The following is a 19,003-nucleotide window of genomic DNA, read 5'->3' as shown; positions in this document are numbered from 1 at the left end:
AAGAAGTTTCTAGAGGAAACAAAATATGGGTTAGATACAATGAATCCTACCTAATCCATATGAATTGAAATTAAAGAATGGAAGAATCAAGCGGGAAAGGAACTCCAAGACTTCTATTTAAGGAGTCATAGACCAGGAAGTAAATGCTACTGATGCTGCTAAAGTGCCAAATTGTGAAGTGATTAGAAGGGTGTCAAGGTGAAGGCATCTAGGAGAAGGAAGAGCACAAAGGCTCTACTTCTACAAGTGGTCAAGAAGAGATGATTGCACTGATACATTGAGTATGGAGATTCAAGGAGACTAAGCTTGAAAGGAGGACAAGCTGTCAAGAGTTGCAAAGATTGAAGGCCAGGCAATGTGAAGAGCTAAAGACTAATCTGAGATCTGCAAGTGAAGTTGTATTCTGTAATAAGGTCAAAATCTCTAATTGTTACTCTCTAGCAATTGTATCAGTTAGGATAGAAGGAAAATCCTATGGACTTAGGTTGGCCTAAGAAGCATTTTTAAATCCTTTAAGAGGGTGGCATTCCAAGTGAATGTTCTAAAGTCCTCTAACCAGGCCCACTTCTAACAGGGTGGATAAACCCTCTAACAAGGTCACATTTAACAGTGTGTTGTAGCCTTTAACAGGGCAGGCCTTTCACAGGGCATCACTTCAGAAGAGTGAGAATTGAGTAGTATGTTACTAGTGATTTTTTTCAAATTGGGTTTCCACATAAATCGCTGTGTTATATGTTGATCTTTTATGTGTTATGCTTGCATGTTGATTTACAGTAACTTGTTGAATAGGAATATTAAAGCTTGGATGAATGTATGGTTGAATGGGCTCACTACACTTAGTGAAAAAGTTTGAATTGGACAAGTTGGATCTTGAATAACTGATTCAACCCCCCTCTTAGTTATTCTAAAGCATTTCTAACAATTGGTATCATAGGCATTTTCTAATTTAGTTTCAAGGTACTAGAAGCAGGAAGATCAAGATGTCCAAGAGAGAAGTTCTCAAGCTCAACAAAGATAAGTTTGCTACATGGAAAAGTCTGATGAAATTACACCTTGGATCAATAGGTGACTATGCACAAACCTCAATTGGAATAGAACATGTAAATCTAGCTGGACCTCTTACTACAGATGATTTGAGCAAAAGGAAGGAGCACAATCAAGCAATGCTGGAGATTGCCTCTACACTCAGCTATGTAGAATATGATGTATCAAAGATTGTGATACTGTATTCAAAATGTGGAAAGCCCTATTAGATATCTATGGAGGAGATTAGAATGTTCAGAGAGTAAAGAGAGAAAGCCTCAGAGGAAAGTTTGATGACATGAAAATGGAGGAAGGAGAAAATGATGCTCAATATGCTGCTAGGATGAAAGAAGTGGTAAGTGCAATAATAAATCTAGGTGGTTAATTGGAAGAAGAGACTATTAATAGCAAATACTTGAGAACCCTGCTCCCTATCTATGCTATTAGAGTTTCAGCCATCCAAGAGCTGAGGTGTGTACAAGGAAACACACTAACCTTTGAAGGAATAGTGGGAAGACTTATTGCATTTGAATTGTCCAACTTTGATAACTACAGACCTAAGAACCTTGAATCTGCTTTCAAGGCCAAGATGACAATAAAAGACACTGAGGAGGCAATATCAAACAAGAAGAGAAGAAAAGAAAAGTATGCATCTAGTGATAGTAGCATAGATGAAGAAGATGTGCAATAGTTGGAAGCATTACTGGCTAGAAGATTCCATAGAGGCAAAGGTAAATTCAAAGGTAAGCTCCCTATCATGTGTTTTAATTGCAATGAAGTAGGTCATATTGTTGCACGGTGTACATAGAAGAAGAACTACAAAGAATGAAACAAGTACAAGAACAAGAGAGAAGATGATAGCAAAGACTACAAAGAAAAAGGCAAAAGATGCTACATTGTTGAAGAAGATTCTAATGAGAATGATGATGAAGTAGTCTATATGGCCATGAAGGATGAATCAGACAAAGATGAAGATGAAGCAATAGCATTGGTTACCTATGTGAAGGACTATGTGATAATGCATACTATGTTGAAGGATTGAACTAAAAAGGTTGATTGCAAAGCTTGAACTAAGTTCATTAGTGGGTGTCGAGCAAGCTAGTTGAAGTTGAGAAAATTCTTAGTTGGAGCCAAGCAAAAGAAAAATCTAGTGTGTGCCGAGTGATCTGCAAGTGCCAAGTGAAGTTCAAGTGCCGAGAAAAGTATCAAGTGCCGAGCATTAGTGAAAACATAGTTGGTGCTGAGTGAACTTCAAATGCCGAGCATTAGTAAAAATCTAGTAGGTGCCAAGTAACATAGTATGTGCCGAGCATCAGGATTTCAATAGTGTCAAGCTACTACATTATTTTAAATGATGAAGAATCACCAAATCTGAGCTAATATAGTTGTTACCTTGAATTTTGTGAACTAGTTAGGATAAGGATGATGAGCTGGTGGCATTGAATCTTAGGTATACCATTTTGGGCAAATTCAAAAGGATTAGTCAAGAAGCTTCTAGAGGAAACAAAATATGGGTTAGATATAATGAATCCTACCTAATCCATACGAATTAAAATTAAAGAATAGAAGAATCGAGTAGGAAAAGAACTCCAAGACTTATATTTAGGGAGTCATAGACTAGGAAGCAAATGCTGCTAATGCTACTATTGCTACTAAAGTGCCAAATTGTGAAGTGATTAGAAGGGTGTCAAGGTGAAGGCATCTAGGAGAAGGAAGAGCACAAAGGCTCTACTTCTACAAGTGGTCAAGAAGAGATGATTGCACTGGTACATTGAGTATGGAGACTCAAGGAGACTAAGCTTGAAAGGAGGACAAGCTATCAAGAGTTGCAGAGATTGAAGGCCAAACAATGTGAAGAGTTAAAGAGTGATTTGAGATTTGCAAGTGATGTTGTATTCTGTAATCAGGTCAAAATCCCTAATTGTTACTCTCTAGCAATTGTATCAGTTAGGATAGAAGGAAAGTCCTATGGACTTGGGTTGGTCTAACAATCATTTGTAAATCCTTTAATAGGGTGGCATTCCAAGTGATTGTTCTAAAGTCCTCTAACCAGGCCCACTTCTAACAGGGTGGATAAATCCTCTAACAAGGTCACATTTAACAGTGTGTTGTAGCCTTTAATAGGGTAGGCCTGTCACAGGGCATCACTTCAGAAGAGTGAGAATTGAGTAGCATGTTACTAGTGGTTTTTCTCAAATTGGGTTTCCAAGTAAATCACTATGTTATGTTTTGATCTTTTATGTGTTATGCTTGCATGTTGATTTACAATAACTTGTTGAATAGGAATATTAAAGCTTGGATGAATGTATGGTTGAATGGGCTCACTACACTTAGTGAAAAAGTTTGAATTGGACAAGTTGGACCTGGAATAACTAATTCACCCCTCCCCCCCATGTCAGTTATTCTAAAGAATTTCTAACATTTTCTACAAATTTTCTATAATTTTCCTCAATCAAGTTTTCTTGATTAATAAGTTTTTCTTTTTCAAAATCTACAACATAATTCTTTATTCAACAATTAATACAGTAAATTAAAAAACAATATGCAAACACTCAGGAAGACACAAAGTAGACAGATCTTTCAATAAAATTCTACAATGAGTTTTCAAATCCTACCTCAAAACCACATTTAAAATATGATACAATCTATGAATGCATGCAAATCCAAACCCTCTAAAACTTTCAACAATTCTTTTGATCCAATTTCAAATTTTGCTCTCTAAAATCTGTGTATCTAGAAATGAGCTCTAATTTCCTTACTAAAAAGTTTTTTCCCCAAATCAAGGCTTTGATAATGCAATCATGTGAAAATCCTTTGTCTTTAATTACTATATTTTAATTTTTATGCACACACTTTATGCAATTTAATTAAAATAAACTTTATTAAATTAAAGCTTTCTCTCCCTTATTAAATTATGCGACATTTTTAATATAATATTTATTAATTTAACTAATAATATTATTTAGAGTTTATTAAAAATAAAATTTCTAAATAAATTATTATTAAATCAAATAAATATAAATATGCCTAAATGATAACTTTAATCAAATCTTTTAAATTTAATTCTTTCATGCACATTTAAAGAACTTTTTAATTAAAATATTCTTTTATATTTTCCTTTCCTCCAGTTATTAATTAGTGCAAGCACTAATTAAAACATAGTTTATTATTTAAATTATTAATAATAATGAAAGTTCATTGTTTAAATGCAACTCTAATTTAATTATTATTAAATACATAATTATAATAAAACAATATTAAATCTTTAATATTTTAATTCTCTTTTTGTCTAACTTCTTAAATTAAACTTTTAAATTAAATCTTTTAAACTGAAGTACACATTTAACTAATTAATAATTAATTAAATATCATCATATTCTAATTTCTCTTTAACCAAATTTCTAAATTAAGACTTTTAAATTAAAAATATATATTTAATTTATTAAATATTCTTATGTTTTAATATTTTATTTTTAGTCAAATAATATTTAATTATATGATTAACCCAAATATTATAATTAAATCATTTACCAAATAAATTACATAGCAAAATCCACATAAAAGCAACATTAGCAAAACAGATCGAAACTCAAAATCAAACAACACAAACAAAGATAAACTCATGGGTTTTAAAAAGGGTGGAAAGTTAGTTACGAGTCCTCCATGCAAGACAAGTATTTAGGCTATGGCTAGGATTGGACCTGAACACTATCTCCCCATTCTTACCATTGAGTTATTATGATAGGGCATGCTCATCCTGGCAATTCAGGAAATTCAATGCTCAGTACCTGCAATCCTACATAAAAGATGAGCATGTATATGTATATAAATATATTTAAATTAAATAGGCAATGACAGGGAGTGGTACATCATGTAGATCCTGAGTAGTAGGTGACTACGACTCCCTCAACCATATCAAACAGGATAACTAGAAAGATAAGACATACACATGCACCATACACATGCAAATATGGGGTAAGTACCATAAGAATTATAAGTCAAACATCAAATGTTCAGATAAAATAATGCTTCATTACAAATATGAAGTAATCATCATTAAAGCATCATCTGACATTGCTATGAAAGAAATCACATTTATTAACTATGAATCATTAAAGCATCATTAATGCACTAGTAACCATAATCATTAAACAACACATGAAATATAGTCAACTAAGTAATCATCATTGATATATCTCTAGTCCAAGTTATGAAATAATATCCTTGAAACTAACACATCCATGAAATGGGCATAAAAGAGTTTAATAAATATAATAGAAAAATAAACTATGGGTAGGCACTACATTATGGGTGCCCCTTATTGAGCTGCTTTGAGGTTGCATGAGGACTCTAACATTTTATTTGCATAGTTTTAAAAATCAAGTAGAATTAGTACTTTTATAGTCTTATTTGAATCTTTAATATGTACATGTTACTAATGCTTGCTTATTTATGTGTGCTCTTGACTGGTTAGGTTTTTGTGTATACATTTTGGAATGCCCGGTGGGACCCGCGTCCCTTTTCCATATTCAAAATTGGTCAAAAACTCAATTTTTTTTGTAGAAATTATGAAGTATCATCTTTGTTAGGACGTAGTGTGATCTACAAAGATGCTTTTTCGTCTACACAGATCAGTGTCTCCATGTTTAGCATCTTCACCTGTCACTTAAAAAGAGAAAATTAGTTCATTCTACAAACCACAATTGCTTTGTCATCTCCACTCCATTATGTTAGCTCCATAGTTTATATTGTCGTCTACGATATTTTGCTTGATTTTTTGTCTGCACTATGGGTAGCCAAAAAACTATTTAGATTTTTAAACTATCATCTCCATTATTTTCCTAGTCTATTGTCTCTATTGCAAGCGGCGAAAGATTTGTAATATTTGTTGACTATCATCTCTAAAATTTAGTGTTCTGTCATCTATGTTGTTTGGCATTTGCGACCCCATTCTATTATCTACAACTGTCAACTATCAGTAAAAAGAAATCGTATATCTTTGAATTTTATCTTCTACATGTTTCAGCGTCTGTGCAGTTTTGGCATCTACACCTAGTGTTTTTCATCTCTGTATTTTGATAGATTGACTTACATTTTTTAATGCTTAACTCATTAATTGATTGATCTATAGGAATTTATAATCGGGTTTTATTGCAGGAGACAAACTTATGGAAATTTGTAGTGATTTTAATCACTTAAAGACTTTATAGTGATTTTAATCACTTGGAGAATTTGTAGTGATTTTTATCACTTGTGGGATTTAATGGAAAATGGACCTGTATGAATTAATCACTTTCCTTGGAATGCATGTTGCAACTAATATCTAAAAGTCAAATACACTCTTGAATGCATTAATGTAAAACATTACACACTCATGAATGATCTAAAGAAATTTACACACACTTCATTGGAATGAATGATACTCAAACAAACTCTTGAATGCCTTAATGAATGAACAACTTTTTCATTGGAATGCATGTATAGATTAATCAAACCCAATCTTGAGTGTCTTAAGTAAATTGACATGATTTTATTGGAATGAATGGTTAGATAGTGAACACAATCTTGAATGCCTAAGGTTAAAGAAGAATGTGATGAAACATTTTGATTTTGGGCTTAAAACACTCTTATACAATCTTGAATGACTAAGGAACAAAGAAACTTGCTATGAAATATTTGGATTTGGTGCTTAAAATGAATTCACTCAATCTTGAATGACTCAAGGGAATTGATTTATTTTTAACATTTTTCTTATGTTGAAGATGATCAATTTACTTTATGTTGACGAATCCTCATTTTTTATTATGTTGACAACATTGTCAAGTTGGAAAGAACAATTCATGATTAAACATGAGTGTCCTCAAGAGTAGATTACAAAACCTAAAGCTTTATTGCGAAAGAACAAGTGTCTTTTAAATCCTGAGGCTACTTATGTATTCTCTCCTCTTGCACCTTTAGGTGATCTTGAGTGCACAAGAAATAAGTAGTCTTGTATATATATATTTTTTAGGAGGCCTACTTGAAGATTCCATCACCGTTTGGGATGACCTCAACTCCAGTGTTCTAGTGGAGTATAAGGGGGTGAATCAAAAGACACCTCTCTTGGAAGAAATTTTTTGTCACTCTTGGCTAAGCCCCAAAGAACTTTATACCTTTGGGAAGTGAAGGTGGAGATTTGGGTTACCTTTGGGAAGTGAGTGAAATAGTTGTAAGTTGGTCCTCTTGACCTATGGTTATTTTTTAGGAGTTCTTGTATTTGGTCTACCATTTGAAAGTCATTGGGTCTTTTAGTCACAAGCTTATTTATAAAATTTTTGTACTTGGTTTTGTAACTAGGTTGGTTTTTTTCCTGCCATGACCAAAAAAGTCAAACCTAAGAAGCTGAAATTTTCCAAACCATTTTCTTACAAGGAAAGGAAAAACCTAGCACACAATGATAAACAATTTCGATATGCTATCAAAGACATCAAGAAAGAGGAAGTTGAATAAGATAGTTATGATAGAATCTTATACAATGGTAAAATTCAAAATTGGTTTGCTTTCCCTCGAGTGAACCCAAGATTTTTGTTCCCAGTGAGAGAAGATTGAGTTATCTGCATAATGACCATATCACCCTCATTTTCCACATCAACCCATTTCCAAAATTTCTAGTCTTCCATTTGCAAAATTTCCTCTAAAGAGCTTGATCATTTGAACCTTAATTTTTTGGACTTAAGAACATCTTAGTTTCAAAACTTCTAAGATTACAACACTAGACCTTTATCCATATGCAAACATTTATCATAGTTACACTCACTCATTTGGGATCACAAGTCCATCTCCAAATAGTGGGTAATCAATTCGGTGTCCTATCTTGCCTAAAGATCACTTTTCCATCTTTGGTAGGAGAAATACACTTTTATCCTATATCACACTTGGTTTTCCAAGTCAACAAGGTCTTTTATTTATATTTAGGTTGTTGGCCCTTTTATCATATAAGGTTTAGTTGCTCTTCCACACTTTCTTCCCTTTCTTCCACAATCTTCCACCCATTGGTTTGGTCACAATTGTATGGTACATACACAATTTGGCATATTCACGTTTTAATCCTATGTCTCATTTGTTGGAATCATTAAGACAACAAGAGATGGAGAATCCTTTTCCTCCACAATCAACCTCATTGGAGAGCACATTTCCCCCTAGTATGAACTTTGGTATGCCTAGCTCAACACTCACACAAGAACAAAAGAATCCTTTTCACAACACAACTCTAGGAAGTAATTCGCATGATGACAAATAAGTATATGAAGATAAAGATATTATTAACAACAACAATATCCCTAGTGATGTTCAAACATTTCTTCCAAATCCATACAACTTGGAAATGTTAGAAAAATCCATTAGGGCAAACAAGATGGAGATCTTCCTAAACTTGGTTAAAGATTGTGTTAATGTCCCTACAAGTTTTGATTAGAGCACTTTATTTAGAAAAATTACCAAGTATGGTGCTACCGTGTTGACAACTTCACACATAGCTCAAACATCTGACAAGGACAAAGAACCTGTGGTGAGAACTATTCACATACCTACATCAAGTGTTTCAACACAACTTATGTTCCAATTAAGTGTAGAACATATTCAACAAATCATTAGTGCTATGACCAACACTACTACACATGCTAACATTCCACAATCAACCTTGATAGGACCAACTATAGGATGTTTAAACATTGGGAAAGTATCTACACAATAGATGATGATTCCAACACAATCGATATATTCCTCTTATTTACAAATGCCAACAAATATGATGAAAACATTTGTGCCAATTCCAACGACTGCATATCAATACATTGGCCAAAGTGGAGCACTTCCACCACCTCATAATACATTTGAGACTCCATACAACTTGGGAGGTGGGTTTATCAATTCCCAAAAATCACAAATTCAATCAAACCAAGATCTAGCCCAGTAGTTGCATGAACTTCAAAATTTGGTCTATACCATGAGCAACAAAGGGGTGAAGGATTTCTCTTTTGAGGAAATTTGCCCCTTTCGATTTGACAGATCCATTAACATGATACCATTTCCACCAAACTTTGAGATTCCTAAATTTGACAAATACACAAGTGAAACATGTCTTGTCACACATCTCAAGGAATTTTTTGTCCTATGTCAAGAAGTAGCCTATATTGAGGATTATCTTAAAAGGCTTTTCACGCAAAGTCTTTGAGGCCCCACACTTGAGTGGCTAATGAACTTACCCAAGGGTTCCATTACTTCCTTCAATAATTTAACGGGGAAATTTTTAGCACAATACTCTTACAACATTGAACATCGTGCCGCATTGAGTGATTTGTGCAACATGAAACAATGAAACGGTGAAACATTTGCCAACTTTCTACAACGGTGGAGGCATCTTGCTAATCACATGTCATACAAAATTGATGATTCCCACCTTGTGGATATATTTATTAAAAACTTGATACTAGAGATATCTTTCCACATGAAGATGGCTAGTCCTGAACACTTTTCCATCTTAGTAAAGAAAGCCAAGAACATTGAGAATGAACTCCTTGACAAGGGTTCCATTAAACATTATAGCTCTTCATCCTCGAACAATGATACAAACAACAAGAATAAACCAAAATTTTGGTCCAAAAACAAAGGTATTACCCATGATGGTGTCACTGATGTTGAAAGTGTACAAAACCTCCAAGGTGGAAACAACAACTATTTTAACTGAAACAAAAACAATTCAAACCATGACAATAAAAATCAAAACAACCAGCAATCTCATAACCAAACATAATTTTTTCCTTGCAACAACAAAAATACCAATAGTAATTACAATAGTGAAAATGATCAAAATAGGAAGTTCACTAACTTTCATGAATCCTTGGATGTCATATTCCAAAAACTAGTGGATCACAAATTGATGGTGTTTCCCAACACACAACGCTTTGATGAAAATCAACCCAAATCAAAATGGTATAGGAAAAATGAATATTTCAAATACCATCACATCGAAGGACATGATGCAAGCAAGTGTATGAAACTCAAGGTCTTCATTCAAAATCTTGTTGATGATGGAAAAATTGAGGTAGAAGGGGGACCACCCTCTAGAAATGCTAAATTGAAGATATTTCAAAAGCCATTTCTTGACCACAACAATGACAATAACAATAATGGAAATAACAATACGAACAATGTAAATCAAGCTTCCACATCCAATGCATTACACTATGACTATTCTACTAATCACATATTAGGATTTGACTCTTTGTGTGGTAAAATAGAAATAAATGATATATGTGGTTTTGACTCCACATGTGGTCGCATTGAAGAGGTAAACACTCATGTGAATACCCTTGTCCTACAAGTAGCTAATTGTGATGCAACCACTCGATGGGGAAGAATCACTTTGTAAGCCACCACTCACAAACCCACTAATCCATCAGTTCCACATGTGCCTACTGTGCCATCCACTTCATAAAGACCCACTTCTCACTATGATGTATTATCCCAATTAGGGAAGACTCTTGCACAGATATCCATTCTAGAGCTTCTTACCACCTCACCTATCCACAAAGAGATTTTGGAGACTACTCTTTTAGAGTCTTGTGTGCCTAAAAACATTAATGCATCCCAATTCACTGTCATGATTGGAAATATTGCTGCACAAAAACACCTTGTCTTCATAGACAAATATTTCCAAGGTCCTAATCAACACCACAATTTTTCATTGCACATTGAAGTCCTTATACAATGACATAAAATAAAATGAGTCCTTATACATAATGGATCTAGTTTGAACCTTTGTACATTGAAGATGATCTATTTCTTGGGGTTTCCATAAGACCTCCTAGATATCAATAAAAGGATCACAATCAAAGCATATGATGAAAGAGAAAGAGAATCAAAAGGGGTTATCATGCTACCACTAAAGGTTGGGCTAGCTATAATAAATATTGAGTGTCATGTCCTAGATTTGGACTTACCTTATAACATCTTGCTTAGTTGACCCTGGATACATACACTAAAAGCAGTCCCATCCACATATCATCAATGCTTGAAATTTCCCCACCAAGGCAAAGAGGTCACAATTCCAGGTGATCTTTTACCTTTTTCTTTTTGTAAGAGGTTGGAAAGTGCCCCAAGAAAGTTTTGTCCAGTTAGTGAGTTTGCTAAGGTTATACCTAGATCTCTCACAATAATGAAATCACCTTTTACAATAGTGCCAAAGCTATCCAATATTGATTCTAGTTCTCATAAAGGAAAAGAGAAGGTCAAAGATATTAAGGTCAATACTACAGGGAAGAATGTTACTTTTGCTAACCAAGGAATGAGAGAGCATAAGTTTGAAAATGCCTTGTGTGTTGGACAACTACAACTCTCCCCTTGATCCTTTGTAAAATCTTCACAAATACCACCGTCTACAAATAAGGATACTATTTATGTTAATAAGAAAACATTTGAACATTGGGGTTTACTTAGTGATGAACATATGGAATCTAATATCCTAGACTGGCTATATTTTGATGGAAAGGATGAACCTATGGAATTCCCTAAGGATAGTATGTTAATGCTCCTCCTATCATTAAAATTATGGGATATCATGGTACTAGCCTTGGGCCTAAAGAAGATGGAATTAGACAACCCCTTGAGGCTAATAGCTATCCTAAAGGACATGGTTCGGGCTCCATTAAACCCAAGGTGTCCTTTGTTGACAACTATTGTATGGTTGAACCTGATTATGAGACTGAAGAGGAGGAATTCTTTGAAATACCCTTCCAATACATTGAGGATGACCTAGATAACCATGTCTATGCCATTACCATAGCTGACCTTTCATTCACTGACCTACCTCTCACCAACCCTAACATGATAGATTGGTACCTCTAGGATACACCACCAACTCTTGATATTTGTAACTCTGACGAAGCAATGATGGCACTCTTTGGCCTTAAGAATCTCCAAGATTATGAACATGAGATCCAATACAATTAGGAAGCCTACTTTGGTAGCCAAGTCAACTCTCTTAGTTACAAAAGTGAAAAAGAAAATAAAAATAGAAAAATAGAAGGAACATCCTCTAGTGAAAACTCTTTTGGAGCACTTCTGGATAAGGAAAAAGATAAAATAAAGGACACATCTTTTGGTCAAAACCTTCTAGAGGGACTAGAAGAGGGAGAGGTTGACTTGCCATTTAGATCTTTACCACTAGAAAAGTCATCTATACTGAATGAAGACATAATTCCAGTTAATTTGGGCCTACAGATAATCCACAAATCACCTACATTGCTGCCACCTTAAATCTCGAAGAACAAAAAATGATGATTGAGTTCCTACAAAAGGGAAAAATCAATTTTGCATGGACATACAAAGGCATGCCTAGTTTAGACATAGATTTGGTTGTACATCACTTAGCAATAGATCCAAAGATTAAACTTGTGAAAAAAAAGTTGCACAAGATGCATCCTAAGGTAGCACTTTTAGTCAAAGTAGAACTGCAAAAAATGCTAGAGGAAAAATTTATTTTCCCTATTGATTATCCTAAGTAGGTTTCCAACATTGTTCCTATAGGGAAAGCATCTAGGGACATCCACATCTATTTAGATTTTTGAGATTTAAATCTTGAATGTCCTAAGGATGATTTTCCACTTCCTAACATAGACACCATAGTGGATTTGACTATTGTACATGAAATGTTGTCTTTAATGGATGGTTTCCTCAATTACAATCAAATCAAAATTGCAGAAGAAGATCACATAAAATGACATTTACTACCCCATGGGGATCTTTTGTTACTAGGTCATGCCTTTTGGCTTGAAGAATTCTGGTGCCACCTATCAACGTGCAATGACTACAATCTTCCATGATCTTCTACATGTCATAATGGAGGATTATGTTGATAACATTCTAGGAAAGTCTAAGACACATGATTCCCACATTGATGTGCTCACCACCATTTTTTAAAGGTTGGAGAAATATAAAGTGAATCTTAATCCAAAGAAGTGGTTTTTGGGGTCAAATTAGGCAAGTTGTTAGGCTACATAGTGTTAAGAAGAGGCACTAAGGTAGATCCCACAAAAGTGAAAGCCATCATGGAAATGCCTCCACCTACCACATTGAAATAACTCCATAGTTTGCAGGGAAGGTTACAGTACATCAGACAATTTGTGTCCCAATTAGTAGATAAGGTCCATCCACTTCAACATTTGCTTCGGAAAGACACTAAGTTTCAATGGGATTGCCTATGTTAGAAAACATTTGAAAAAGTTAAGGTATACTTGGCTAGTCCACCAGTACTTGTCCCTCCAATCACATGACGAACATTGATTCTATATATTTTTGCCACTTCAATTGCCTTAGATGCTCTTTTGGCAAAACTAGATGACAAAGGTAATGAGCAGGCCATATATTATCTCAGTAGAACATTAGTTGGCTATGAGTTGATCTACATTTCTATTGAGCAAGCTTTTTTGGTAGTAGTCTTTCGCATGTAGAAACTATGCTATTATATGCTTAATCACACTACACATCTCATTGACAAGATAGATCCACTCAAATATTTGCTATCAAAAGCCTCCCTCACTGGTCGAGCTGCTAAATGGGTCTTCATTTTAAGTGAATTCAACATCATCTATAGGGATTGTAAGGCCATTAAGGGACAAGTAATTGTAGACTAGCTTGCTGAAGCTCCTCTTCAACAAGACCATCCTATTATAGAAAATTTTTTGGATGACACAATTATGACTGTTACCCCTAGTACACAATGGAAGCTATTTTTTGATGGTTCCTTCACACAAAAGGGATAAGGGGCAAGAATTTTGTTTGTTACACCACAAGGAGACCTCATTCCTAAGTCTTATAAAATTTCATTCCCTTGCACAAACAACATAGTTGAGTACAAAGGATTAGTCATAGGGCTCTATCAAGCTATCAGATGGAATATCAAACGCCTTCTTATCTTTGGAGACTCTTAATTGGTAATTAAAAAGTGACAAATGAATACCAAACAAAAGATGAAAAGTTGTTGCCATATTGCTGGATAGTTGAAGATCTTAAACAACACTTTACAGAGATAGTCTTTCAATAGATACCAAGGATCAATAACAAAGTAGTAGATTCCATGGCCACCATTGCCTCCATGATCGCCATGCCTAAGTATAGTCCTAAGTGTGAGTTTCTTGCTGAGAATCTTTTTCTTCCTACTTATGAGCAACTTGATTTAGAGCTGGTGTGTGAGGTTGTCAGTCCTGAGTCTCTATGGTACATCAACATTTTTTCCTATCTTCATCACAAAATGATCCCCATAGTGCTCTCCCTAAATCAAAGAAAAACCTTCATCTGTTGCACTGCCTGATATACTATCCTAGGTGATACACTTTTCCAAAAACACTTCGATGAAACCCTCCTCCGATGTCTCAATTTAGATGAAGCCAAAATGGCATTAGAAGAGGTCCACCAAGGAATTTGTGGTGCCCATTCTAGTGGCCTTATGCTAGCAAAAAAGCTCCTCAGAACGGGTTACTATTGGCCTACTATAGAAGTGGATGCCTATCATTTTGTGAAAAAATGTGTTCCTTGTTAGCAACATGGCGATTTGATACATGCCCTCATCCAAGATCTTAAGCCCACCATCACACCCTGGCCCTTTTCCCATTGGGGATTTGATCTTGTTGGTCAAATATATCGAAATTCTGCAAATGGCCACAAGTATATTATTGTCGCCACTAAGTACTTCACAAAGTGGGTTGAGGCTATCCCATTAACCTACACCACCAAAAAAAAAGTTTCAAAGTTCATCTTGAACTACATTATTTGTCATTTTGATATACCTCAAGACATGATAATTGATAATGGAACTCCTTGGAAAAACTAGGAAGTTTCCACATTGTATAAGAAATTCAAAATCACCCAGCATTTTTCCACCAAATACTTCCCCCAAGGCAATGGCCAAGCTGAAGCAACCAATAATACCATTTTGAAAATCTTGAATAAAACAGTTGATGTAGCTGGCTGTGACTGACACCTCCAAATCACTCTCGCCCTTTAGGCCTACCACACCTCCATCTGTACCCCCATAAAAGCCACCCCATTTTCCCTTGTTTATGGTTCTAAAGCTGTCTTACCGATCAAAATTGATCTCCCTTCCCTTAGAATCTCTCTCAAGAATCTGATGTTCAAAGAAGAAAACTGAGTTGCTTGCTTGAAAGAGCTGCAACTCCTTGATGAGAGATGCCTCAATGACCTAAACCACCTTTGTGTGTATCAAAATTTCCTTTAACTTTAGTTTCACAAAAAAATCAAGCCTCGAGAATTTGAGGTGGGTGACTTAGTTTTGCAGCATAACATGAAGAACCTCTAGAACTGTGAAAAGAAAGGAAAATTTGAACCTAATTGGCTTGGTCCATTTATCATTACATCCAAATATGGTTATGGGGCATATTAGATTGCCACTTTAGAGGGAGATCTGCTCCCTAAACCTGTAAATATCCAACACCTCAAGTAGTTCTATGCTTGAGTCTTGCAGTTCTTGTACAATGTTGTTATAGTTCCACCAAAAAAACAAAAAAATAAAAAAATCATAAAACTCCAAAAACATTCATAAAATGTTCCTGAAGAAAAGACTAAAAAGTAGAAAAAGTTCCTAAAAAAACTATTTTGGTCCATTATCTATAAGGCTCATGTCACTTCATTCCCGCATTTCATCCCATCCTTGTGTAGAAGTCCCATTTAACTTGTGCTTTTCATACCTCTAGTAAAGACCTCTTGTTTGCGAGGCATCACTTCACTTCCATCTTTTCAAAGACCTCTACATTGCGAGGTAGTTTTCCCATCGAGTGTTTATCCTAATCCCATTACACTGATCTTTTTCCCACAAGTAGTGACTGCAACAGAACCTAGACAAAGTCATCATTAAAACTTAAATGATTCGAGAAAATTGTTCTTTTCACAGCCCTTACCAAAAAACATTTACAACAAACATCAGACAAACACATAAGATGAATCCTTCCTACATGTGGTACAACAACCTTCACTTTTGAGACCTAACATTCTTGGCAGGAACTATGGACTGAATGACTACTTGGTCATGTGGTCTCTTTTGGTTGATTTCATTTTGCATGTTAGTAGTAGCCTTTTATGGTGTGCCTTGATCTTCCATATTTTGGTATCACTTGAATGCCTCCAATTGACTACATGTGTCATTTGCAGTATGATCTATTTTTGATACTTTAATTCATGTATGTCAATTTTGAGTTATGGTTATACATTTCTCATTGGGGGCAATGGGTTAGTACATGTTCCACCAAAGATCCCTAAAAAGACTTTGGGTGTGCCTAGACCTCTCTAAGGCATATATGACATTTGTTCCATCATGACTATGCAAACTACATCCATCGTCCTAAAGTATCTATTTTTTCGAGAGTCTAGTCGATGCAAATGAACTTTGTCATCTATACTTCTATAGCATATGGTGCATAACTTCTTTTGCAAAAGCATATGGTGCATAACTCCTTTTGCAATATAAAACTATGGTGTGCTCTCTCATATAAACACAACTAAATTCCTCGATATCATGTAGCTAGGATTTCATTATGCCCTACTTGAGACAATGGTTTTGTTTATTCCCCCCTCCTATGCTAAGCTCCTTGATTCCTACATGTGACAAGTTTGACACATGTCCATTCATTAGTTTCATTCATATTATATTTGCATATCTCATATTTCCACTTTAAATTAGCACCATTTCACTTTACATTCATAATTAGGATCCTTTTCTTTTGCTGACATTTTTCATTTAGGATACATTCATTTTCATATTAAGTACATTCATTGCATTAGACATTTCATTCATTATTTTAATCTATCCATTTATCCCATCACATGTAGTAACATATACATCATGACACATCTCATAAAGCATATAGTAAATCCATACATCTACAAATAACAAAATGCATACATCTCATTTATCGCCCTAGAACCTGCACATTAGTCATCGTATATGCATCATAGAAATCATAACATCACAGACATCTTGCATCACAATGTCAATACCAACATCATAGAAATCACATGCATAAGAGACTCATAGAATAATGTCATATATATATATATATCAAAGAATAAGTGTCTATGTAAAATCTGTATAGAAAAGAATCATGTAGTATATCATGCATAATGCATCATCAAAAACTCACTGCATTTGCATCACTATGTTAAAACTACTTACTATAGAAATCATGGAGGTAGCTGTGAGGGCCCAACCCCTCCTGTACCCCCTCCTTATGGAGGTGTACCCTATCCAACTAATTTCTCTAACCTCTCACAACCCCCTATGGTCCATGAACTAGATGCCTCTTGAAAATCTGGTTGTCGATGCTTTGCCGGCACAACATCATGATATAAACACGTATAGTAGGCCACCTCTCATGCCTCATGTCAATGGGAAATCATAGCCTCCTACATCAAAACCATCACTGCCCTAGGCTATACTATCTATCAAACATATCACATTATTTGCGGTACTCATCCACCTATCTCTGGTGTGTCTCCCTCTCTGCCCGTAGAGTGGCCATCTCCTACCGCAAAGTGTCTAGCTTGGCCAACTCATCCGTCTTGGCATGCATGTTAAAGTCACTGAACTCCCCTACATCTATCCTAGCCTGCAGTGCTACTAAGGCCTATTGAGCACTATCTGCCCTTGCCTGCTCCACCTATGCCTCACCTTGTAGATGCAACCTCTGTCTGAAGGCTATCTAGCTCACCCTTGACCATATCTGCATCCTTTGGCTAAGGTGTTCCTTGTAATTGTGGCCCTTGTGGTAGCCCTGTTGGTGCTGGTACCCTCCTCTAGCAGACTCTATGCCCTCAAGGACCCTATTATGCCCCCTAACTTGGTGGTGGCACCACCACTGCCTATCCCTCTTCCCCACACCCTATGCCTACTCCATCATTGGTGGTGCTCCTAGTACTATGAGTTGCACTAGCTGATGGGCTGCCCACCACTATGTATATGCAAGTGTCTTCCCTGCGTCTCCCTAATCCTACCTATGCACCCAATTCACCAACTACATCCCCTGCCATGAGATCTAAGCTAATCTCAATGTGGTCCCAAAAAGCCATAATCTTCCATACTCACAGGATACTACTAGATATAAAAATCTGTCTAGCACAACATCCCACCCTCGCTCGAACTACAGCCACACCCTAGAGGGCATATATCTCATAACCACATGCACTATTTGATCAATGAGCCAACAGTCTGTTTGAGTGTAAGGAAGGTAGAGCTTATCCTCACTATCATCCTCTCCTCCTATCACTAAGGTCACTCCCCATTGCTCCATGCCATCATAAGGTGTCTAGTGAAACATGATAATCTTGTCTAGACATCTCCTCCAAAATCTGACTAACTCAATCAAGTTGTATTGGATAGGTGGCCTATATTAGCATGCAAATGGCTCTCCAGGCTACCAAGTCTCATGCCTTGTAATGGGGCGTGTCATGCCTATATGCTCCCGTGACCACACCATTAGTAATGTCAATCTTGGGTGAAGAATCTATTGTGTCCTATAAGCACACATGTTTAGATCATGGTACAACTTGGCCAACATAGTCTGAACCCAGTAGAAGACCACACCATCCTCCTATAATAAAGTGCTTAGCACTCCTGTCCAACCATTCAGGAACCCATGCCCAACATGGTCTAGCACCATCCTCCATATTAGTGACACTAAATAAAGGAGAAGACATGGAAACCCCTGCTCTAGTGCCTCTCTCCATCCCAACCATGATCTCTAGATCGATAGCCTCTGTCATCGATGTCTAAAGCACTCCTATAGGAAAGGATCTACACTCTCCAGAACATACTCTGGATACCTCCTGCAAATCAACACACAAAGAATCTACCACACATCCAATAAGGTGACTGTCACCTTTCTTGTAGGAAAATTGAGTCGGTGCATGCCACTACTCTATAAGTTCTCACAAC

This window comes from Cupressus sempervirens, chromosome 9 (assembly GCF_028749045.1).
Source record: "Cupressus sempervirens isolate cs-2001-9-10 chromosome 9, ASM2874904v1, whole genome shotgun sequence".
In the NCBI taxonomy this organism is placed as follows: Eukaryota; Viridiplantae; Streptophyta; class Pinopsida; order Cupressales; family Cupressaceae; genus Cupressus; species Cupressus sempervirens.
The sequence above is the reverse complement of the archived record's forward strand: the minus strand, read 5'-3'. Positions refer to the sequence as shown.